General features: G+C 37.9%; 1 protein-coding gene across 1 annotated transcript in view; it reads right to left on the bottom strand.

Moving 5' to 3' along the window:
• The window catches only part of COL21A1 (collagen type XXI alpha 1 chain), a 376,826-nt gene that overhangs the window by 192,518 nt on the left and 158,284 nt on the right, over positions 1 to 26,024 (bottom strand). Inside the window, exon 2 of the mRNA XM_019631703.1 lies at positions 24,866 to 24,970. The gene's annotated coding sequence lies outside the window, so the exon portion shown is untranslated. The remainder of the gene's footprint in view (positions 1 to 24,865; positions 24,971 to 26,024) is intronic.

The following is a 26,024-nucleotide window of genomic DNA, read 5'->3' as shown; positions in this document are numbered from 1 at the left end:
GAAAGCTTTAGAGTCGGTTACCATCAAAGCTGAATTGCAAATAACAGGTATCAAAGAGGATTTTGATGGGACCCTGAAGGAAGGAAGGAAAACCAATTAGAAAAGTTTAAGCTGAAAAGGGTAAACAAGATATTTGTTTCTTCAGGGGGAATGGTGGTAAATTTCATTTAAAAATAAGATTTCATCTTCTGTTACATGCACGGTGTTTCCATAATAAGAGAAAATAATTTGGGGGCAAATATTCCCGGGGGAAAAAAATGAAAATTACAAACAAAGGTACAAAAACTTGAGCCATACTTCCATTGTTCTATTATTACGAAACATGTGCAGTCAGAGGGAAGAGCCCTGGATGCCAGATCCATGATATAAATGATTCAGAGTTTATTCAGCACAAGCTTATGATGGGAAACTGCCTCTGTGGTCAGACCAGCATGGGGAACATTGCACAGCATGAAGACTTCTTCCAGATGCACTGCTTGTGTGTTGGATTAAATAAACCAGATCCAGACCCTTGTTAGCCTTCCACCATTCTGACTATAGAAAGGCTTCCCAAGAAATGTATAGGTTGATGTTAATTATCTTGCAAAGAAAGATATTATCTGCGCACAAAGATCTGAATGATAGGTTATGTTCCTCCAACTAAAACGATTATTCCTTAGTAAGATTCTTTGCCACTGAAAACCATGTTGCAAATCTACTGCAGGACTACTGAGCTGATGAGCTCCAGTTCTGAAAAGTTATCTGTATGAATTATCCCCTTCATTACTATAAAAAAAAACCATAAGAATATGCTGCATCCACTTGCCAAGCTACATAATCACCTATTCATGTTAACTTTTTTTTCCCATGGCTTTCACAGCATAGATATACTTTTGGGGACTGATCCTTTTCACTTAAAAGAGATTCGATGTAAGTTAGAAGAAGTTTCTATTACAATTATGATACATTATAGAGATAATCACAATACATTTTAACACTCAATAAATATGCTCAAAATTTTTGAAAAGTAATTTAGCAATCTGTATAAATGATCTTCAAAGATAAATACACTTTAACCCAGTAATCTCCTTTTAAGTACCTATCCTAAGGAAATTGGAATCTGCACAAAGATTTATGTGCGAGGTTCCCAGGGTAGTATTATTTATGAAAGTAAGAAAAGAAAGTTCAACAAAGGAGCACAGTCAAAATTATTATGCATCCATTCATTGGAATAGTATACAGTCATTAAATGTTAATTTTTAACAACTATTTCACCATGTGGAGAAATTCTCATAATCCAAGGTTCAGAGAAAAAATAAGGTGGAATAAAAATTCACTGGGAAGCTATCTCCTAACTTTACAAATAAGTATAGGCATACTTGAAATATACCAAGATGCTAACATTGTGAGCAAGCTCTATTATGAATAATTGTTATTTTCTTCTTCAACTTTCCTATATTTTGTAAATATTTACAATGAAGATGTACTTTTGTTTTTTGCAAATTATTTCTGTCATTGGTGCCCAGTGATTTAAAAAAAAAAAAAGTAGGCATGATGGTTGGTGATATGCGAGAGGACCACAAATAATGAAACAAGGCTGCTCTCCAAGAGATGAATGAAAAGTATATACAAATGTAGCTATCCATAGGAGGAACCAACATTTTAAATAATCCTTGCTAAAAAGTGTACCATAACTCAAAAATTCCAATAAAAGACATTCATCTCGAGAAGAAAGGGCAGGGACACACATTCTCTCTCTCTCTCTCTCTCTCTCTCTCTCTCTCTCTCTATCTCTCTCTCTCTCTCTCTCACACACACACACACACACACACACACACACACTCACACCCCTCCCCAGCTGGAGTGAGAGGGAGAAATCAAATATAGAAAGAATAAAAGTGGAGCAAGCTTGCCAATTATTTTGATGTTCTCAATCAATAAACACTAAAACTGTAATTATTAGGACTTGAATGTCTGCAGTTTATTACTTGATGTTAAAAAGGGATCTTTACACATGAAAGCATAATCTGGAAAATTTAGTGTTATCTTGTGATTCTCTTTTTTTTTTTCTCATCAATCTCAGCCAATTGGTTAGCAAACTGTGAGTCCATACCGCAAATGTCTGTAACATGTGAAGTTTTGTCTCTGTCCCAATGCAATGCTTTTATTCACCTGGGCGAGTGCAACAGCCTTTTGGCAATGATGTATTTTCCTCCCCATTCATGAGCCCCACCATTTCAGAATTACCATTCCAAAATACAAATCTTATTATGTCCCTTCCTCACCATCCTTCCTTAGCTCTCAAATGGCTACAGACTAAAACCCATCTCATTGCTATGTCAACCCAAACCTTTCAGAAGCTGAACTCCACCCACCTGTCCATCACCTGTCCAGAAATTCCATCATCTGGCTAAAATCAGTTCACCCAACACTTTCCCTATTCCAAATTATTTATTCTTTTCCAGATATGCCTTGCTTTTCCAAATTCCTGGGTTCATGGGCATGGTTTTTCCTTTTTCCTTTTCTTTGCCTTCAAACTATGTCAGACTCACTTAGGGTGGCATCCAGTCATTAGTATTTTTTTTTTAGCTGAGCCATCCTGCCACCTGTTGGCAGCTCAACGGCTGCTCAGCTTGGGCCGGGACTCAAACTGCTGTTGCTCAGAGCTCAAACTCTTGAGCGAGTTCTTCATTAGTATTTTTTTTAAGTTCCCAGCTAATTCCAATAGGCAGCTAAATGTTGAGAAGCACTTATCTGTTGTAGCTTCTATTCATCTCTATTTATTTTTGTGTCTGTCTCCCTAGCACCTCCTCTCACCCTCCCAACAAACTGAATCAATTAATAGCAGGGACTTCTTCATCCATCCACCCATCCATCCATCCACCCATCCATCCATGCACCCACCCATCCATCCACCCATCCATCCATCCACCCATCCATCCATCCATCCATCCAAAGAGTATTTATTATATGCCAGCCATTATTCATCTTTATATCTGATTTCCCTATTCTCTTCCTTCCTGTCCATCCAGCACATAGCATAAAGCCTAGCACAGAATAAGAACTCAATAAAAGTACGTTCAGTTTCACTGAAATCATTACTAATGTTTTTCAGCTCTTGATCATGATCTTAAATAGCTTCTTACAAAGCATCAGTTAGCAAAGGTGGCAGGCTTTTACTTCTTTTTAACATTATACTAACTTTATGTATTTTAGATCTGGAAATCATCTTAAAATCCATTGTCCTTAGAACTCTGAGGGTGGAGTTTGTTCTGAAGAGTCTACCTCATACAACACAAGAAATTCATAGTTTTAAAACCTTTAGTTTCCAAGTGGCTTTACTCTTGGTAGATTTAAGTACAATTCCTTCACAGAAGAATAAATATACATGAAGGGGGAGTGGAATCTTCTCATTTCTTTTTGGTGAGGACAATAAGAAGGAAACATGCCTAAAAAGTGACATCAAATAAATTAGTGTAACATATTCTCAAGTACTCATGTGATGCAATAGTATTTAAATGAAAATGTTCTCAGATGTCACCCCCCTGAGGCTTCCTGTTCTTTATAGAACAAATACAAGTTTTCTTCCCATCCTTTAAACCCTTTGTCCAGGGTCCAGCTGCCCCCACCTCACCCTTCCTCCTCAGCCCACCTTCTCACTATCCTGAAGGCACTCTGCAATAAAGTTTGCAAATCTCCCAAGCACAGTTTGCTTACTCTTTTCTTCCTGCCAGTACACATTATTCCCTTTTGATTCTCCCATGAAAAGGGAACACTCCTGCTGACTTTTTTATTTTTTATTTTTTGCCTTTCCCTAAGGCCTTTATACTAGCAGTTAATTAAATGTGGATTTCATTAGCTCAATCTGTTTCAGGAAACAGAAAAGTCAAAAAGAGCAAAGGACTTAAAGTCTCCCTCGACAAGCCTTAAGTAATCGGCCAATCAGAAATCAACCGAGTTTTGATTACTAACTAGGTCGTGGTATGAATTTATGCAAAGTTTGCACAGCATATCCAAAACAAGTTGGAGAAGATGACATCCATAAAAAATGAATTGAATAAATGTCAGTTTGACTCAAAGCTGCACGTACTTCAGCACTTTGCTACCTCTGACATTCAGTTGCACATACACATGTACACACACTAACATGTGCATATACAAACACATGTGTACACATTAACACATGCCCAAATACATACACATGCCCCATACAGAGGCACACATACACATACATGCACATGCCTGTGTGCACACACACACTTACACACACTTGCAAATGCACACACGCATACACTTATCCACACACACATATATACACACCCACACATGCTCATGTACACATATGTACATACGTACATGTACACACACTCACATCTTACTTCCCAAGTAAGATTGTAAGTCCCATGAGGCTGGTACCATGGCATCTACTTGTGCTATCTTCCTATAGCACTTGGCACTGGGCTGAGTCCATATTGTACATTATATGATCAACAAATAGACGTTAACTCAAAATGTTTACAGTTTTATACATTGGTATGTCTAAATTTACTAGCCATTTGACTATATTTAAATAACTTAGTATGTATCTTATTTTCCCAACTGGAAACTATGAATTATAACCCCCACTTATGTCAGTTATAGCGATGCTCAAAGCTGATGAGCCTTGAGCACACACACTGTAAAGGGGTGTGCACGTATAAGAAGGGTCCGTAATCTCATAATGTTCTGTATAAAACAGGACTGGAGGTGAAAAGAATGCTCACAAAGAGAAATGGAAGGATCTCAGAAGCATAAAGTTTGAATTTTTTTTTCTGTAAAAAGTAGACTTATTGTGTTTCCTTCTTGGCTTTCATTTTGTTCAAAGATGCTGATTTGACTTTAATGTGCCATGTTAGCATCTCACACTAATTGTTCTAAGGCAAAAAGAAAACAACAGAAAGTGGCAGAATCCCTGTTGCCTGTGAATGGATTTCCATGTTACTAGAAACCAGAAACAATCCTCAGGTTGAGGTTCAAAGACATGGGAGACATAAAGTTGAACCCAATCTACCACTACATGTAGGTACTTCAAGGCTACTTGATATATTTGACGCAGAATATTTTATCATAAGGCTGTATTTTCTGAACTCTTTTACACATTGTGGCCCCATGGTAGGAAGAATAATGTTCCCCTCCCCCCCCCAAAAAATGTCTACTACATTCTAGTATTCAGAACTTTGAATATGTTAGGTTACATGTCAAGGGGAAATAAGGTTCTGATCAGCTGACTTTGAGAGAAGGAGACTCCTAGATTATCCCTGTAGGCCCAATGTAATCACAATGTCCTTAGAAGTAGAAGAGGGAGATGGAACAAGAGATCAGAGGGATGTGCTGTGAGAGGGACTCGGCCCACCACTGCTGCTTTAAACATGGAGAAAGTCCCCAAGAGCCAAGGAAAGAGCTCAGCCTCTAGAAACTAGAAAAGGCAGTGACACGGATTCCCCCCTAGGGCCTCCAGAAAGAACACAGCCAGCAGACATCTTGATTTTAGTCCAGTGAGACCCACGCTGGAGTTCTAAACTACAGAACTGAAAGGTAACAAATGTGTGTTGTTTTAAGCCATGAAATTTTTTGGCAATTTGTTCCAGCGACAATAGGGAACTAACACAGGCCCCATATGCAAACATGTTCATGAAGGAAAAGTTACAGGAAATAACACTGCATGGAAAGCTCTCTGATATTTTTTACTTCATTCCATTTTATTACATCAAAACACAAAGGAAGTGCTGAACATCCAATGGCATGGCCACTAAGGGGTTTCATAGCACCCTGGTTTTGAAAACACTGCCATAGGGGGTATACGTCAGGATTCCTCCGGTAGACTTTAAATACCAGCAAAAGAGAAAATTAGTTACGATTTTAGTGAAGTCGTCAAAATGGGTGCTGCAGCCATGCTCAAAAGATGGGTGAATTTTAAAATGACTGAGTGCTTGCAGCCTTCGGAGACACACTGCCTGTTTGCACAGCACTCTCACTTGCCAAGGGCCAGCAGCAGTCAAGAGCCCATGAAACAGCCGAGAGAACAGCTGAAGAGGCAGATGGTCACCACAGTCGCTGATTCTCTGTTTCGGGGTTCAATGCAATGCACCAGCCAAGAGCTCAGTAAGCCTGGGGCAAGCTCTCTGAGAACCGGTTAGCATCTTAATGATCAGCCACCACCCATGGTTCCCAAACCTTGGGGAAGCACAGAAACATAGAATCTGTGCTAACGATGCTGGAAATAATGACACCGTACAACGAGGAAAGAGCATTATCAGTAGACATTAGCAATCACTTCATAGCTCTGACATTTATATCAAAGTGCCAGCACCATTGTGAATCACACAAATTCATTGTTGGGATGAAAATCCTTAGTATTCTGAATAGACTATACCTAAGGATATCACTTTCTGAAGCGATACAAATTCTGACTCTTGTAAACTACGTAAAATTGCCATATTATTTCTATTCTCTGGGTCTTGGCCCCACAAACTTTACAATGGAGTTAACAAATTGCCCCTCAGAGGATTAAAAGTGATATAGGTAAAGTGCCTAACAAATATGTAAAGTGCCTGGCACATAGTACAGGCCCAGCCAGTGGAAATTATTATTCATTACTGTGTTTGCCATTCATTCTTGCTGAAGTTAACCAATTCCTCATTTCTTTAGTTCACGCATTGAGTACCACACTGGCAGCTAAAAGGAGGCTCAGGGAAACATGTCAGCTTTCTCCCCACTTTTGGACTATCCTACTTGATAGTGTCATCAGAGTTCCTGCCAATAACACACAATGGGACAAAGTCCATTATATCTACAGGGTCCTGGGAGAATCCATGCAGCTCATACATATACTAGCAAGCCTTACAGTGCAGTTAACTTCCAGGACCTAGAATAAGTGACAAAGCATGCATCTTTACCCAATAAGCACATTGTAGGACTACCTTCTCTCCACTAAGATTGTCTGATGATACCAGGCTCTCAAATCTTTGTGTAGTCTCCAATATCTAGGCAAGCCCATACTAGATGCTCATGAAACGTATTTGAATGAAAAAATGAATGAGGAAACAAAGAGATGAACAGGGTTGACCTTGCCACATCTTCCAGATAGGGATGTCTCAACCTCAACACAAGTGATATTTTGGGTGAAATAATCTTTTGTTGTGAGGGACTGTCTGTGTAGCATCTCTGGCCTCTGCCCACAAGATGCCAACAGCATACCCTTAAATTGTGACCATCAAAAATGTCTCCACATATCACTAAATATCCCTGAAGAGGGATTGGGCCCAAATTGCCCCTTGGTGGAGAACCACTGCTCTGGAGCAAAGGTTCTCAACTCTAGCTGCATACTACAATCACTTAAGAAGACTTTTTAAAAAACCAATGCTTAGACCACAGCTCACACCAACTAAATCAGACTCACCTGGGGTGGCGCCTAGTCACTGGCATCTTCCTAAAGCTCCCAGGTGACTCAAACGTCTAACCAAATGTTGAGAATCACTTCTCTAACTATTTGCTACTAAAACTGTGGTCCGTGGATCAGCAGTTGGCATCACCTTGAAGCTTGTCAGAAATGCAGAACCTCAGACCCCGTCCTAGAGCTACTGCATCAGTCAGAGGCCAGGCAGAAGGCAGAAACCATGCCAATTATCCAAACAGCGAGAATTTCATCTAAAGAGTTGTTAACTAGGTATAAAGTTAGTAACTAGGTAATTGAAAGATTAAAAATAAAACCCTATTAGGAAGATAGCAACTGCAGAAACTTGATACCACTTGTAGAGTTAAGGAAATAAAAGAAAGAGGTTCCGATTCCTGATGAGGGAGATGCTTGGCCACTGCTAGGGTCCCTGCAGGCGTATAATGAACTTCATCCTGAAAGTGTTGAAAATCTGCAAACTGGAAGTTGCTGCAACAGAAAGGAACTGATGCTGTTCCACTGAAGAGGCACTGCCTAGGTGATACCACCCCAGGAGCAACAAGCAGACAGGTCCCTTCTTCCTCCTTTGGCTTTGCAGTCACCCTCTAGCACCCTCTACTGGAAGACCCTAGCATAGAGTTGGCTAGCATAGCACAAAGGTGGTTGGTTTAGAGCAGCGGTTCTCAACCTTCCTAATGCTGCGACCCCTTAATACAGTTCCTCATGTTGTGGTGACCCCCAACCATAAAATTATTTTTGTTGCTACTCTATAACTGTCATTTTGCTACTGTTATGAATCGTAATGTAAATATCTTTTGGTTTTCCGATGGTCTTAGGCGACCCCTGTGAAAGGGTCATTCGACCCCCAAAGGGGTCGCGACCCACAGGTTGAGAACCGCTGGTTTAGAGAGTCCAGCTCCTGCAACACAAAGCTTGGAAGGGCAGGTTTGGAGCTGAGAAACAATAGCTTAATGATGGGCACATCTACTGATTCAGAATCTGCATTTCAGCAAGATCCCCAGGGGATTCCCATGCACATTAGAGTGTGAGACACCCTGCTTGAGAAGCTGTCACGTCTTTTATCTACGCTGACTTGTAAACAAGTTACCTCAAGTTAGTCAGTAGCTTGGCAGCAACCCCTACTTTAAAAGAATCACAAATCGTTCCCTAATGCCAAGGATACAAACCACTACTTTATTGTGGTTTATCGTCTTACATGTAAAGAGTATTTTCAATGGGAGAAAGAAATGAATTCAATGTTCTCATAAAAGCTAAATATTCCCTTGTGTCTTTTTCCTCTTCTATTTTAAAGTATTATAATACAAACAAAAGAAAATTGTCGTCCTTTTGTTCCTCAGTCCTTCTTTACATGGCTGAGTAGTATTCAAAAACCTCAATTGTGCAGTTAATACCAACAAAACTGGGACCCCCTCAAGGAGACTCTGGGTCCTTTAACTCACCAGGGGACTAGGAAGTCTGAGAACTCAGTATTTCCTTCCCACACGGGCACCTCAGCTTGTCTGAGAGAAAGCCCTGTTCGCCACAGACTGCACTGTCTCACTCTACAGGCATCTGGCAAATGTGACTTGTTAGCCACAGGGTCTACCAGGTGGGAGAGCATGGCAGCTCAGTGCCCACACACGGACACAGCTGACGAAAACAACTGGTCAGCAAATGTCCTTCTTGGGAGCATCAGCACTTTCTCCTCCGTAGCTTCACTTTGGCATCACCAGCACATTCCCTGGACAGGGGTCTACTGTGAACATTTCTGATACGCTTCTGCCACCCAGTGGTGGCTAAACTCTTAAGCTTAGGCTAAAGTCCTAAATCCTATCATTTTGAATATATTCAAAGCTTAAGTATAATTGTTCCTGAAAACTGCCAACGATTTGAATATATTAAAAATTCATTTAAAATGGAATACAAGGCCTGACAATTAAGTTTGTGAACTTGTTTCTACAATGTTGCTAACTTTTTTTGATATCAGAGGGATTATTCATTATGAATTTTACCAACTGGACAAACAGTTAACCAAGTTTACTATTTGGAAGTGCTGAAAAGGCTGCATGAAAATGTTAGACGACCTGAGCTTTTCGCCAACAATTCATGGTCTTGCATCACGACAATGCACCAGTTCACACGACACTGTCTATGAGGGAGTTTTTAGCCAGTAAACAAATAACTGTATTGGAACACCCGCCCTACTCACCTGATCTGGCCCCCAATGACTTCTTTCTTTACCCGAAGATAAAGGAAATATTGAAAGGAAGCCATTTTGATGACATTCAAGACATCAGGACATAATACGATGACAGCTCTGATGGCCATTCCAGAAAAAGAGTTCCAAAGTTGCTTTGTAGGGTAAACTAGGTGCTGACATCAGTGCGTAGCTTCCCAAGGGGAGTATTTTGAAGGTGACTGTAGTGATATTCAGCAATGAGGTATGTAGCACTTTTTCCAGGATGAGTTCAGAAACCTAATTGTCCAACCTCGTATATTCACACGTGTGGGTTGGTATAAACTAGATATATATACATATGCAATTTTCTAAGAATGAAAATGTATAGTATGTTTTTATAATGAGAACACAACTCATGAAAGTGTGAATGAAAAAAAATGACATTTTTACAAATGTGGGGAGATTCTTCATAGTTTAAAGATACACTAAGAGGATCACAGTTTCATATATCTGTACAGGTTTGGTGTCTATTTCCAAACATAAATTTGCTTTCAACTTTTACATGAGGTAAGAAAATTAAGTAACATAAAAAGTGTCAATGATTTTGAATCAAAGGTTCACATCTGTGTTACAGGTTTGCCAAAATAATTTGATTTTATAAGATTGTTTTGCTTCTCTGGTAAGGTGAGTTTCTTCACACGATTTATCATTCATGGATTCTGAGATTTTCAAGTTCTTTAAAACTATCCATGATACATGACATTTAGGGATTCTTTCATTTGAGTGTGGATGAGTAAGCTGATAAGTACGCTGATAAAAATATTACATGACATTCTTCAGAGAACAAAAAAAGTATAACAACAATAATCACACATTTACTATGTAGAGGCTAGAAGACAAGGTATTCTATATTAAAAGGAAAAAAATCCCAGTGTTAAATCATGTTATAAATTTATTATGCAGTCTTGATGATTAACGAAGTAAAACATAAGATTTAGATAAAACCTCTTTTAAAATTCTCATTTCCTTAGACAGCTCTGACTCAGTTGCTAACAAACATTATAGAATTACTGCTCTTGACCTAAAAAGAAAATTATCAAAGAAATCTAAGAACGATGAAGGAAAATTAAAGAAGATAGAGAAGACATAAGAAAGCTGATTATTTGTATTTTTAAACTTTGTCAAAATAAAGAGAAACATTACATGACAATTTTAAAACAGTTGGCTTAATTATACAAAATGCATGAAGGCATGAGAAAGTTTTATGAAAAGGGGAAAAATTTGTATTGTGTTATGTTTCAACTGAACTTGAACTACAATAGTTGAAAAGTGCTGGCTCCTTTTGGAATTTATCCTGGTTCACTGCAAAGTACATATGGTGAAAACTGCATGTGGTGAGTCAAACTCAATTAAAATAAAACCAGAAAATTGATTTGAAATGGCAATTTAGTTGAACCAGAACTGGACCCGAGTTGTGTTGTTACTCTACCAACCATAATCATTTCAAACTCCTATCTTCACTTTGCTAAACTAAATAAGACTATCATGACTATTATACTTTGAATTGAATCATACAGGAAGGCGAGACTGAATTAGGTAGAAAGTCTCTGCTACCTTTGTGAGTTTACTGCAATGTGAGAGGGCAAAACTTTTTTACCTTTTCAGTCAAAATTAAAAGTAAACAAATAAATCCCACAGAACGAGCACTTTTAAACATTTAAGAAACAACGCATATCAGCTATATGGTTTGCGAGTATTTTGTCCCATTCCATAGGTTGCCTTTTAAGGTTATTAATTTGTTTGCTTGTTTCTTATGGAGTTGTAGGAATTTCTTATATTTTTTGGATATTAAATTTGCTCAATGGGTATAAAGTTTCAGTTATGCTAGATGAGTAAGTTCTAGAGATCTGCTGTGCAAAATCATGCCTATAATAGTTACCAATACAGCATTGTGCCCTTCAAATTTTGTTAAGAGGGTAGATCTCGTGTTAAATTTTCTTGGCACAAAAAAGGGGGGGACACAAGGAAACATTGGGAGATGTTGGGTATATGAATTACCTTGACTGTGAAGATCATGTCACGGCGTTTGCATGTGTCTAAACTCATCAAATTGTACATATTAAATATGTGCAGTTCTTTGTATATCAACTATATATCAATAAAGTTGTTATTTGAAAAGAAATACATAATACTCAGAAACTATAAAATGCATCTTCACGTGGAAAGTCATTTCACACTCTTGCTTTTTAGGTTTACAGAAAATAGAGCAGAAAGTAGACTTTCCATCTAGCCCCTTGTCCCCTCCAAACACATACACAGTTTTCTCTATTGTTAGCATCTTGCATTAGTGTGTTGCATTGTCAGAACTGACGCACTATTGATACCTTATTACTAACTAAAGTCCATAGTTTGCATTAGGGTTCACTCTTAGTGTTGTACCTTCTATGGGTTTTCACAAATGTATAATGATTAAGGTATCCACCATTACAGTATGATACAGATGAGTTTCACTGCCCTAAAAATCCTCTGTACTTTACATATTCATCCCTCCCTCCATCTCCATGAGCCCCTAAAAATTACTGACCCTTTTACCCTCACCATACTTTTTTTTTTCTTTTCCACATAGTCTGTAGCCTTTTCAGATTGGCTTCTTTTACTTAGCAATATGCATTTAAGCTCCCTCTGTCTTTTTGTGGCTTGATTGCTTCTGTTTTTATTAATCACTGAATAATATTCTATTTTCTGGATGTACACAGTTTATTTATTCATTCACCTACTGAATGACATCTTGGTTGCTTCCAGGTTTTGGCAATTATGAACAAAGCCGTTATAAATATCTATTTTGTAGGTTTTTGTGTGAACAGGAATTTTCACCTCTTGGAGTAAATATGAAGGAGCATGATTGCTGGATCACATGGTAAGAATATGTTTAGTTTTGTAAGAAACTAACAAGCTGTTTTCCAGAGTGGCTGTAGCATTTTGGATTCCCACCAGCAATGATTTAGATTTCCTGTTGCTCCACATTCTCACCAACATTTGGTGTTGTCGGTGTTTTGGATTTTGACCATTCTGATAGGTGTGTAGTGGTATCTCATTGTTGTTTTAATTTACTAAATAACAAGTGATGGTGGGAATTTCCTTGTTTGCTTAGCTTCTTTGGTGAGGTGTCTGTTCAGATATTTTGCTCAAATTTTAATTAGATGATTTTTCTTATTTCTGAGTTTCAAGAGTTCTTTGTATATTTTGGATATCAGCCCTTTACCAGATGTGAGTTTTGCAAAGATTTTTCTCCCAGTCGGTGGTTTGTCTTTTCATTCTCTTAAAAATGTCTTTCATAAAGCAGATTTTAATTTTAATAAAGTCCAACTTCTCAATTTTTTTCCTTCATGAATTATGCCTTGGTACTGTATTTAAAAAGTCACTGCCAAAGCCACAGTTGCCTAGATTTTCTATTATGCTATCTTCTAGGAGTTTTCTAGTTTTACATTTTACATTTACATCTATGATCCATTTTGAGTTAATGTTTGTGAAAGTCTGTGACTGTCTAGAATCTCTCTTTTCAGATGTGGATGTCCAGTTGTTCCATCACCATTTGTTGAAAAGACTATCCTTTCTTCACTGAACTGTCTTTTCTCCTTTGTCAAGATCAGCTGACTATATTTGTGTGAGTCAATTCCTGGGATCCCTAGTCTGTTACCTTACCTATTTGTCTATTCTTTCACCAGTACCCTGCTCTCTTTAATACTGTAGCTTTATAGTAAGTCTTAAAGTTTAGCTATGTCAGTCCTCTCACTGTTTTTCTCCTTCAATCTTTTATTGGCTATTCTAGGCCTGTGGTCTTTTCATATAAACTTTATAATCAGTTTGTCAATATCTATGAAATAACTTGCTGAGATTTTTATTGGGGTTGTGTTGAATCTATAGATCAACTTAGACACCTTAACAGCATTGAGTGTTCCTATCTATGTGCATGGATTATGTCTCCATTTATTTAAATCTTTATTTTGTTCATCACAGTTTTAGTGTTTTCCTCATAAAGATCTTGGACATATCATGTTAGATTTCTATCTATTTGTCTTTTCTTTTTCTTTTTTTGGGGGGGAGGGAGTGCTAATATAAATGGTATTATGTTTTCAATTTCAAATTTCAATTGTTCATGATGGTATACATGAAAGCAATTGCCTTTTGTATATTAACCTTGTATCCTGCGGTATTGCAATAATTATTAGTTCCAGAAACATTTTTGTTGGTTTTCCACATAGACAATCTTATCATCTGTAAACAAAGACAGTTTTATTTCTTCCTTCCTAATTGGTATACCTCTGATTCCCTTATCTTGTCTTATTAGCGTAGCTAAGACTCACAGTATGATGTTGATTAGGAGTAGTGACAAAGCCATCCTTATCTTGTTTCTGATCATAGTGGGAAAACATTTAGTTTCTCACTATTCAGTATGTTAGCTATAGATTTTTTGTAGATGTTCTTTATGAGGTTGGGGAAGTTCCCTTTTATTCCTAGTTGGCTGAATTCTTAATTTAATTTTATGGAACTATTAGTATGTTTCAGCATTAAACTGAATAAAATCTGTCTTAAAACAAGGTGGGTAATATGGCATCTTTTCTTGTCTGATCTAAAACTTCTAAAGTTACAGTATATCCAACATACCTCATATTTTGAAATGAAGATAAGAAATGATCAATCCAAATAATTTACAATGGGTGTAGTTAAGTAGCAATGGCATTTTTCAGTCTTCAAGGAAAATTATATTTAAGTAAAATTACCCCCCAACCCTCCTGGTCAAAATCACTTCTTTAAATTATTGTGTATACTGATTACTTTAAATGTTTTTCATGATATTTAGCTATTTCTCCAATTATCTCAACACATGTAATTATATTTTAAGACTATTATTATGTTTCCTCTAATTTTCTCTTGAAACACTCACAGGTGCCATGTGTAATAAACATCCAAAGGCAACTTTGTAATTTATTTCATTGGCTCTGGAGTGTTGACAGATACACAGTATATAATGCTAAGCTTCACCTTGAGACAATATTTAGGTTGTGTCTCCATTATGGTAAATCAGTATTTGGGAAAAAATATACCAACACAAGAATGGCCAGATTGGAAAACTTCATATAAAATTCCCATATTACTAACCACCATAAAGAGTTTCTCCAGAACAAAAAACTACCTTTCCATTTTGTCTTCAGAAAAGTGTTCATAAGTGTCCATAGAATACTTGAAAAATACTTTACCTCAGGCAGTAAATATATGAAACATATTACAGGAATCAAAATTTGTCAGATTTTATTAAAGTGAGGATGGGTTTGCAAAATGATTTACTATCCATGGGCTCTTGGTCATTGACATGTCTAGCAACCTAAGGAAGGTTCAACCTAGCTATTACCATCCACAAGACATCTGAGGCCCCTTCGACTATGTGCTCAGTTCTTGAATTTTCAGTCATCAGAACTCTTGCTTTATAATAGTTTTATAATATATCCCATTGCCATATTAAATTGCTAATCTCCCACAGAGATCCAATATGGGCCCCAGATATTTTCAAATTTTTAAAGGAAGGTGGGCATTAAAAACAGGCTAAAATGACAACATACTTTGATAGAAAAATGACTGAATACAGATCAAGTTATAATGAACTTGAGTTATACAAAATGAATAAAACCTTGGACAAGTTAAAACTAGTTTCTATCACTTTCTGCCCTTCAAAGTCATCTCACTAAACTTCCCACAAAGCCTGCATATCTCAGAACTTCCTTCTACTTACTTCATTGTTTTGTTTATTCTCTTCACCTTAAATCAAGTGAAACTTGAGATTATTTTTCATTGACCTTATAACTTGATCAGTAACCATCTGCCCTTACAAAGATGGGCAGGTCCCTGTATGTGGGCCAACATATATATTTTTATTGTGCTTAATGTCTGTCATATTCTGAAATAATTCCAATCTAGGAAAAGAATAGTCAAGAATAGTTAAGATGTATACTATGTTCTCTCACTTATTGTAATTTCTTTTTATTTCACTGCATGGGCAACTGATTGTTATAACTCTGACCAAAGAATAACTTAAGTTTTCAATTTATGGCTATCTGAAAATCAGTGTCCTTTAAAAACAAGCATCATTTATAATGATAATAGAATGAGATATTGGAAAGTAAAAACAAGTTATACACAATGAAGTTATAGTTCTCAAAAGGTCACAACACTGCAGACTGATGGCATCTAAATGCCATTATAATGACTCAGAGTTTGTCCTTTGAACAACTGAACATTGTTACAGTTAGGGTTTAAAAGTTGAGAGCCTTCCATAATTTTATCCTGTGGTTAGGCCTCTGTTCTGCACTGTTTATTCTTCAAGGGTTCACACATCTTCAGACCTGCAGAACAGACATCTGGAAGTTAGTGGAACCCTAGTGAGGAGTCAGAATATCTGGCTCTAACATCCACGAGTTGTGTTAGTGTGAGCAAATGTTTCTGGTTTTCCTGAAGCTCAGTTTCTATTGTGAAACCAATATGGATGCTACAAGAAAAAAAAAAAAAAACTTGCACATGGTTGTCAGCAAGTAACTAAATAGAAGAGATCAAGTCTAATGGCGAGGGAGTCTGTGGCCACAGTTCATGAAAGAGACGATGATGACTAGAACTAACGTAAGTCAATGGCTTTGGAGAGCAGCAAAGAGAATGGAGGTATATTTAACCAGTAGAATCAACAAAATTTGCTTTGACTGAATCAGGTCAGATGGGGAGGGGCCAAGCATCATTCCCAGGTTTCTGTCTTGAGTGATTGCACTCAGGGTGTCTTTCTGTGGGACTGTGAGCATAGGACATGGCGTAGATTTGACAGTGGTATGGTGGAGGGATGGGAGTTAGGAGCAACTGAGTTTGTTGTGTCTGTACAAAATCTATGTGCAATTGGAAGCTGGATGCATATAATCTGAGGATCAAGAAGAAATGACTTGAAAATAGTTACAGGGAATGAGAGGTACACCATCCCACTCTCAGCCTTGAGTCTAAGGAACTGATGGATGGGTGGTATATTCAAGGTACAACAAAGTTTTAATTAAGGCCAGCAGGTAAAGGACGACTTCAGAGAAAAAGCTGGGGATTTTGGGAGATTGCTGTTAGTAGAACTCTTTTGCTCAGCACAGCTGTAAACATACCATCCCCTTCACCAATATCGACAAAGACAGAGACCAGAGACAGACCCCTAACCCTCTCTTCTTCCCTCTATTTATATTTGATCTTCTGGAAATATTTGGCATAGTTTAATTACATTAGTTTATGCAAAAACATAGTATTCAATTTTTTAAAATTCAAACCAGGAACTCATCTGATAAACTCGTCATCTTAATGACCTTAAATGCCATATACAAGTACATCCTGCCTTTTTGGAAGTTCTCATTGCCACTTCGATTTTACAAAAGACCTACATTAGTACCTGTTTTCACTAACAGAAAGAAACCTGAAGAGGAGATTTTCATTTTTACGACAAAAGTCAAAAAGCTAAAATAGCATTCAGGATTATTTTTCAAGCCATTCTAGGGGCAGCACACACTCTGAGCAGGGCAGTGGCCCCACCAATCTCCTTCCCTGGGAACTACGTACACTCAGCATCTCAGCATCAAGCCGCCAGAGCTCTGAACTGTGTCTGTGAGCATCTGTACTTCATCTTCATTTATTTTGTGCATCACTAGCAAGATGTGCCCTAAGGTGTCAGAAAAGCCTAAGGGAGCTCATAAGGGTGTTAATGCTTAGTGTGAAATTGGACGTAACTAAGCTGTTCCCATCACATTGAATTAAATAAAGACACTGTGTGTGCCTTAAATTTGCCCGCATCCACCATTCATACTATTTACGTGCAGGGAGAAAGAATCTTGAAATCTGCCAGAGTTACATTGGTTCTGCTAGTCGCAAAGTGGTCTCTTGTAGTTGGCATCCAGTAATGGAGAGAACAGAAAGTCTATAGCTTGATTAGATTGATGAGTGTACAAAGCATAGTGTTCTGTTCAGCAAGCTTATACTTAAGGGGAAATCAGTCTTTTTAGTAAGCTGAAACAGAAAGCACTGGGCAATTGTGATGAAAGTTTTGCAAAAGTGAAATTTAAAGGTAGTCATGGGTGATTTGATCAGTTATTGAGGCGAGGGCAGCTTCAGAGCTTAAAGGTTACTGGAGAGAGCGTCTCAGCTGACACTGAAGCCGCTGAAAAGTTCCCAGAAGAACTGAAGAAAATAATTACAGGAGCTGGTTATTCGTATAAGCAAGTGACTTTGGCTAAGGAGGCTGGGTTTGTGGGAGATGATGAAGATGACATTGAAGAGATTGTGGCATCCATGGCCAAGAACTGACAGGTGAAGAGCTGATGCAATTACAAGAGCAAAAGATATGAATGGAAATCAAATGCCATAACAAATGTCCCAAAATGAAGTCATCCAGGAACTGAATGGGGAGCACGTGCATGAGATTTTCACTATGACTCACAGCGCTACAGTGATTACAGAAAAGTATGGCTCTTTTTTCCTTTCCTTTATTTTCAGTTCGAGAGGGAACATAGGTTTAGGGCAGGTTTGAAGGGTGTTTTGAGTGCCTACAAACAACCGTATAATAGAAAAATGGGTGCAGCTAAGCAGTCAAGCATATAGCCGTATTTCAAGCTTTTCCCATCAGTTACAGCAGACGACCAACCTCAACCTTGGACATGGAGGCAGGCAGACACAGAAGGTGTAGATGTTAGTGACCTGCCTGCCCTGATGGATTCAGATGATGATGATGTTAACAGATGACCCTCTTCCTCTCTCTCCTACACCTAGTCTTGTACTTCCCACCACTCCAATCTCCGATGACTCAGCGTAACACACCATCATCACTAGCTCTCAACCTTCCATCTTCCCGATTCTGGAAAGTGAAACTACACTGTTCATACATCATTTCTACATTTGTACGGATTGTATATCCATCATATCGTTCCTGCTTTTACTATACGTTAGTGTTATTTTAGGCTTTATGTGTTAGTTGGTACAATTTGGTGAGTTATTTTTTGGACCCGGAAACATTCAAAATTTTTTCCATTTAAATAATGGTAATTGCTTCTTCGCCTTACTCCATTTCAGTTTATGAAAGGTTTCAGAGGAATGGTCTACTTTCATATAGTGAGGGAAACCTGTGACTCTTTGAAACAACTTATATTTGAAGTCATATTATTAAAGTACAGATTTCTATACCATCATAGTTAACAGGATCAAATCATTTTCTTCATTTGTCACTTGAGAATAAAAACAAAACAAAACAAAATAAAACCCTCATTTTTTTGTAATATCAGGGATGAGGCCACCACCCTGAAAGGCAAGAAAGTTGGTTTCTTATCCCCAAACTGGCACTTTTTAGCTGTGTAGTCTTCAACAATTCATTTAATCCAGAGACATCAGAGCCCATACATGGAGCTGAACTAGATCATTTCATATAATCTATTCAGCTAAAAATCTTCATGAGTCTATGAACAAAACAGATACAAAAATCTTTCTGTTTTGGAACAGTGGCATAACAGGGAATTTCAGCTTGATGAATTTTAGAATCCTAAATTTGGATTTAAAAAATTAGAAGTTGATTTTACTTGTTCCTCCAAATATTTAATTTGTATTTTACAAATGAAGTACTGTGACTGAGGTCTATTGAATAGATAAATTAGCTCTGGTTCTTGGTTAAGACAATAAGGCAGAAAGACAGTGGCAACTGTATATGACATATGATTTTAAAATAACAAAATCATCCTCCTCCAGCCCAGCCAACCCTGATAATATGCACTTATCTTAACATATTTAATATATGGAGGAAGGTCATTTGAAATCACTGTATATAGATCTAGATGAAAAGATAGTATTTAGTGCCCAAAAGAAACATTTCATATTTTCCTATTTTATGAAACTATTTTGTATGGCTTTGTATTTTCTGATCAGACTTACATCTTCATCAATATCTTTTTTCTCAGTTCTAGTTTTGGCTTCACCTATTTCTATGATAAATTTTCCTTCTGAATGCTACTGAATCCTGGAAGTCCTCTATGTTCCTTCTTAAACTGAATTATATATATATATTTACCTTAACATTATTTAATATGTTTCTAAAGTAAGTGGAAATAGAGTTTGGATTTTTCACTCATAGGTCCCCTGAGGTTAAGAGCACCCCTTCCTCCTCCTAAATAAAAATGCAAATATTGTTTTTACTCTACTTGCAATCTCATATATTTCCACTTTGTAAGCTTTCTGAAATATGAATTGAAGTAATAGGAAAATTAAACAAGGCTGGCCAGCTTAGCATTTTCTATATTTAGTTGTTACATTTTGTTCTTCAGTACATAATTCCACATAAGGCAAAGAAAAGACAGTAAATGTCAGAAAGATTATGAAGCCGGCAAAATGTGCAGGAAGCCCACATGAATATGAGGAAATTCATTAACAAATCTGCCCAAATGTGTTTATAAATGATTAGTTTTATAGATAAAATAAAATAATTCTGGAATTTATTTGATAAGCAGAGTTGGGATAGAGATGGGGATAGAGAATGGGGAATGGAGCACAGATTAAAACAAGACAGATCTTGGGGTGACAATTGTTTAAGCTGGGTGATAGGTAGAAGGAGTCTGGTATCTAATCCTTTCTACTTTTGTATATGTTTACATTTTATAGAACAAGATGTTATTAAATGCTTAATTTATAAATAATTAAACTGGACATCCTGGAGTGTCTTTAAAAAACTAGAGTCAATTGTTCACTCACTAGACATAAATGCTTAATACAGTAATCATATATATTTTTATAAACTAACTTCCTTCATCAAATAATCTGTAATCTTAAAACGTTTTGGTGACGTGAAATGCATTCATGAACCATAACCCATTCACTGTCCTTCCACCCTTTTTTATTATTGACTTAATTCTGAGAAAATCATGCAAACAGGTTTTGGCTTTCATTGCTTCCATTAGCCCAAGACACATATTTAGCTAAAATGAACAGAACAGGACCCAGTTTTTCAGTGTGTATTTGACTGGTGATGGATAAATACTTCTCCATAATCTGTTCTATGGGTTGATGATCGATTGATTGGTGAATATTTCAATCCATAAAGATGCTCAATATTAATTTGCTGCAGCAAGACCCACCTTGATGCTTCATCCAGTTAGTCAGCATCTATCAAACACTCTCTCCTTTCATTTACTTTAATCAACTCATTCCAACAATTATATTTTGATCACCTACAGTGTGAATGCCACAGCTTTATCCTGGGGATGAAAATCAGTAAGATCCACTTGCTGCTCTCAAGGAGGCAGATAAAAAGGCACATGAGAAACTGTAAGGCAAGACAGAGTAAATACAATAGGGGGTTAGGCTGAAGAATGGCTCCCCAAAGAAGCCCACATCCTCATCCCCAGAACCTGTGAATATGGTATCTTCCATGGCAAAAGGCACTTGGAAGCTGTAGGATTTGAGATGAGGAGATTATCTGGTTCATCCAGGTGGGGGCTAATGTAATCAAAGGGTCATGATTAGTGAAAAAGAGAGGCAGGAATGTCAGCGTCAGAGGGAGATTTGAAGACGCCACGCTGGGGATTTTGAAGATGGAGGAAGGGGTTACAAGCCAAGGAATGCTGGTGAACTCCAGAAGCTGGAAAAGGCAAAGAAACAGCTTCCCTCCTGGAACCCCCAGAGAGGAACAAAGCCCTGCCAGCACCTTGGTTTTAGCCCATAAGGCCCATTTTGGACTTCTGACCTCCAGAAACTGCACACCTCCAGAGCTTAAGCTAATAAAAGTGTGTTCTTTTCAGCCACTAAGGTTGCGGGTAACTTGTTACAGCAGCAACAGGAAACATACACATAGGAACAAGGTTACTTCAGACCAGAGACATCAGGGACAGTTTTCTGAAGGAGGTTACGTGGAAAGAAGAAAGAGGTCACCACGTCTGCATCTTCAGATCTGTGCTGTCTAATACAACAGCCACCAACCACATGTGGATATTTAGCATGGCTAAAAATACAGTTGAAAATTCAGTTTCTCAGTTGCACTAGCCACATGTCACGTACTCGATAGCCAAGTTGGCTAATGTGTGCTCTACTGGACGGGGTAGATATGGAACATTTCCGTCATTACAGAAAATTCTTTGGGGCAGCCTGGCTTTAGCTTTCAAGAGTGGCACTAATTTCTGTCATTCCCTGTATGTATGACTAACTATCTTGGCCAGGGTGGAGGGCAGAGGAATGGGGCACATGCAGAGGTTTCTGTGTGACTTTTAGTTGCTTGTTAACCACGCTCAGCATTTTATTATTAATGCAGCTGCACGCTAGAATGCACTGGGGAGTTTTCAGAAATACTCAGGCCCAAGCCCTCATCCAAATCAATTGAGTTAGAATCTCTAGGAAAAGATTTTGAGTATGTTTCAGATTTTTAACACTCCCCAGATGACAGTAATATCCACCCAAGGTTGGGAACAACTGTCTTAAAGGTATACAAATGCCTGACAAGTTGCAAGGTCCACAGAATAGAAAAAAATTCACCACTGCTGAAACTGTACCCCAAAATTATTACTGACCAATAATTTTATTTACATGTGCATGTTCTAGTATTTGGAATGGTCTTTCTTTTTATTCTTATAAAAGTTACTTGGAGGCCATTTACAAATACATAATTACAGCCAGAATAATTTGTCTGACTAGTTAAGTAAGTCTTATGGGAAAAGTCTTACCATCCAATGCCAGGGGTATGTCCACAACAAATAAATAAATACATATTCATTAATATAGATGCATTTACTATTAACAATACTTATAACATTTATAAAGTTAACAATATAATATTGTTATAGAATATTTAAAACATACTATATAAACATATTAATATTAGTAGATACATTAATATATTTTTTCTTTCACCAGAAATCTGTTTAACTGAGGGTTTGGCTGGCCCACATGCACATTTTAGGACTAGACATTCAAAACATGGGTTTTAATCCCTGGCACATATGTAGCAAATTAACAGAGACTGAACTTACAAAAGCCAGGAATAACAAACAGCTATCAGTTTTAAAAAGATATGACATGGGTTTAGCAATGAAATGCCAAGGTATTTTGAAAGCATCTTTTCCATAAGGAAAAAACTTCCAGAACTCCAAATGCTAGCCCACCATACACTAGTTCTACAGAAGACAATGCCTCTTTTCCTGGCCAAGGCAGACACACAAAGATTGGGAGTCAAAAGGCTAAACCAGAAAATACAAGTCTTGGATTAGTGAGTAAAAACGTATTCCAGGATATGAGTTGTTACATGAGAACATTTGTTTGAAAACATGTATTCCAGATATAATGATGGGAGCAGCCCAGTTCAGGGCCCCTGGCTCCCTGCATGCAGTGCCACTCTACTTATTTTAATGCCTTCTCTAGTTCCGTATCAGATAAACAATGACAAAGAGAAATAATATTGAAAAGAATGCTGCTGGAACCTCTTATTATAGGAGGTAAAGAAAAATTATAATCCATATATTCATAAGAGGGTTAGACCCAGACAAAGTAATCTTCCGTCAAATGGACCAGCATAGCTCTAGATATTTATGACAGGGCTTTACTGTACTTTTGAAGACAGCAATTATTTAATGTGCTTATAGTTGCATAAATATATACAATATACATCTATAGTATATGTATATATGTACATATAGTAATATAACTCATATAATTAACAATTATAATATGGCATATACCTGAAAAATTAATCGTGGCCCACAAGATATTGAAATAAGAGTCTTTGATGTAAACAAACGTGCTCTTCAAAAACCTTCCATTTAACAAACATTTGTTAAGACCCATTAAGCACCGGGCTGAGCCCACTGCCTCTGAGGAGCAAAGGAAGGCAGACGCGTCAAGACAAAATGGCAGGTTCACTGGCAGAGAAATGCTCAGGATTCTATGTTAGCACAAAGAAAGGACATCCAGCCTAATGCAGCATAAGGAAGGTTTCTTGGAGGGGATGATACCTGTGTCTTGAAAAAATGAGAAGCTATAGGCATTACGAGGGCTGAAGGTTTGAAGGGAACCACTACGTAGCCTGTGTTATTCAGCTTGGGCTGCCATAACAAAACAGCATAGGCCGGTGGCTTGAAGAACAGAAACTTCTATTCTCACAGTTCCACAGGCTAGAAGTTCAAGATCAGGGTACCAGCATGGTCGAGTTCTGGTGAGCATTCCGCGATTGCAGATGGCGCCTTCTCGCTGTGTCCTCACATGATGGAGAACTAGAGATCTCTCTCATCCTCTTCTTACAAGGTAACAGTTCTATCAGATTAGGGCCTCACCCCTATTTTATGACCTCACTTAATGTTAATTACCTATTTATATGCTTAGGGATTAGGGCTTCAACATATGAATTGAGGGAGGGAACACAATTCAGTCCCTAGCATAGCCATTCAGATCCTGCTAGAAAAGCATAGATGCTCCAGGCAAATCACTCTCCTCATAACCTACTCTTGGAAGGAGAACGAGCACCTGAGGTCAGAAACGGAGAGAGGCTTACCTGTGGGCCCCCCTCCACTTGCCTCCTTATTCAGCCGATTTTCTCCTCTCTCCAGCCTTGCCCAGAAATAATGCTCCAGAATCAATAAACAGGATACTATTTTTAATTGTATTATTTTCCTGCTACACAAAGAGCCTATATCCTCCCCTTCCTTCAAACAACTGATGGCTCAATTTTCCTTTTTAAGATATCACTTTTTTTGATAACCTTGGGCCCTCTGCCCATAGAATGAGTGTAATTGTAATGCGTGGGTTGTGTGGAAAAAGAGTCCCTGCCTCTGAGGCAGGAAACTTGGATTCTTAGTCTCAGTTCTACTGGAAATTTTCGGCAACAGCTTGGCCAAGATATTTAAATCTTGGAGCTTTTTTCTCCCTCAACTGTAAAATGACTAAGGTTGGATTCAATGGTCTTCAACTTCGTTCCATTCCTAATGTTACATAATTGTAACAACATTGAAAAGCTTCTAAGGGTCAAAACACTCAGCTTCCATAGTCTCCAACACAGGATTTTTTTATTAGAGTTTGATGGACCTAGTTTGTTATTACCCCCCACGGTAAGAAATACATAGATATTGTGACATTACTCAGTGCATTTTCTAAATGGAACAGAAGCAGAGTCTCCCTTATAACTTTGAATTAGTGCAAAAGGTTGCTTTGTACAGTAAGTGTAAACTGAGAGACACCACAAGAGGGCAGCACAGTACCTTGTTATTTCATCCTATAGTGGACCAGCCGCAGATGTGATGCAAACGCTGGAATCTCTGAGCACTGGCAGCATTATAGTGTCACAGCAAACACAGACTAAATAACTGAAAAAAACAAATGAACAAAAAAAACCTGGGAGTTATTTAATGCCAGTATGGTAAATGTTGTAGACATTTTGACTGCTTATAAATGAGGCAAATGCATGAATGTAAACGCAAATAATTGACTTTCTTTTTATCCAGGTGTCTGATTATATAATACAGAATAGCCACATTCTGTTCTCTTCTAAAGGGATAATGCCTCACGAAGGGGTCCTGAGCTACTCCCTGAGCAGGGTGCCTGTGTCCTCCCCTGTGACGGCCCTCCCCTCTCCTCAGGCCCACCCTCCTGTCTCTTTGATTGGATCCCACAAGGGCAGGTAACTGGTCAACCAGCCATGAAATAGCTTGATACAAAAGCTCTACAGAAATGTGTCCAAGGATGAGTGGTTTCACCTATAAGTTTCCCTCATTCTGAAATTTAAATTTAGAACTATGGAGAGAACCAGTTATTTCATTGTAGGAATATATATACAAGAAGAAAATAAAGAGCAATGATCTCTGATCCCTTCTCCTGAGGGGCCATTAGAAGGGCATGTGTTTAGATCTGGGTTGAATCTTGAATCGTCTCCATTTCCAAACTAAAGCTCCGGTTCCTCTCTAGAGGCTGTATGTAGCCTCGAGATTTCTCTCTCCCTCCCTCTTTCTCTTCCTCCCTCACCTTCGCCTCTCCCTCTCCCTCACCCTAACTCTGTTCTTGCACCTGAGTTAGGCTAACTGTGTACTTTTTTTTTTCTCCCTGAAAAAAGAAGCTAACAAGCACACCCACAGAAAGTGCTAAGTCACTGCTAACAGATTTTCTTTTTGCACATGGTATTTAACATCTTAATACTTTACAATTGCATGAACATATCCTTAAAGTGCCATGGAGTTAAATTATAAATTTATATAAATTAGAAAACTACAATTAAAAACACATTTTAAGCAGATTACTCTTATTTTTTTTCTTTAAGATTTTTATTGGGGAATTAGGGGATGGGAACAGCGCTGGGGAATTGGGGGAAGGGGAACAGACAAGTTGCTGTCCTTTTGTTCTTCAGTCTAGTTGTGGAGGACGTTG

Source organism: Hipposideros armiger, unplaced genomic scaffold (assembly GCF_001890085.2).
Source record: "Hipposideros armiger isolate ML-2016 unplaced genomic scaffold, ASM189008v1 scaffold_1040, whole genome shotgun sequence".
Taxonomy (NCBI): domain Eukaryota; kingdom Metazoa; phylum Chordata; class Mammalia; order Chiroptera; family Hipposideridae; genus Hipposideros; species Hipposideros armiger.
This window is presented reverse-complemented; position numbering and strand designations above follow the sequence as displayed.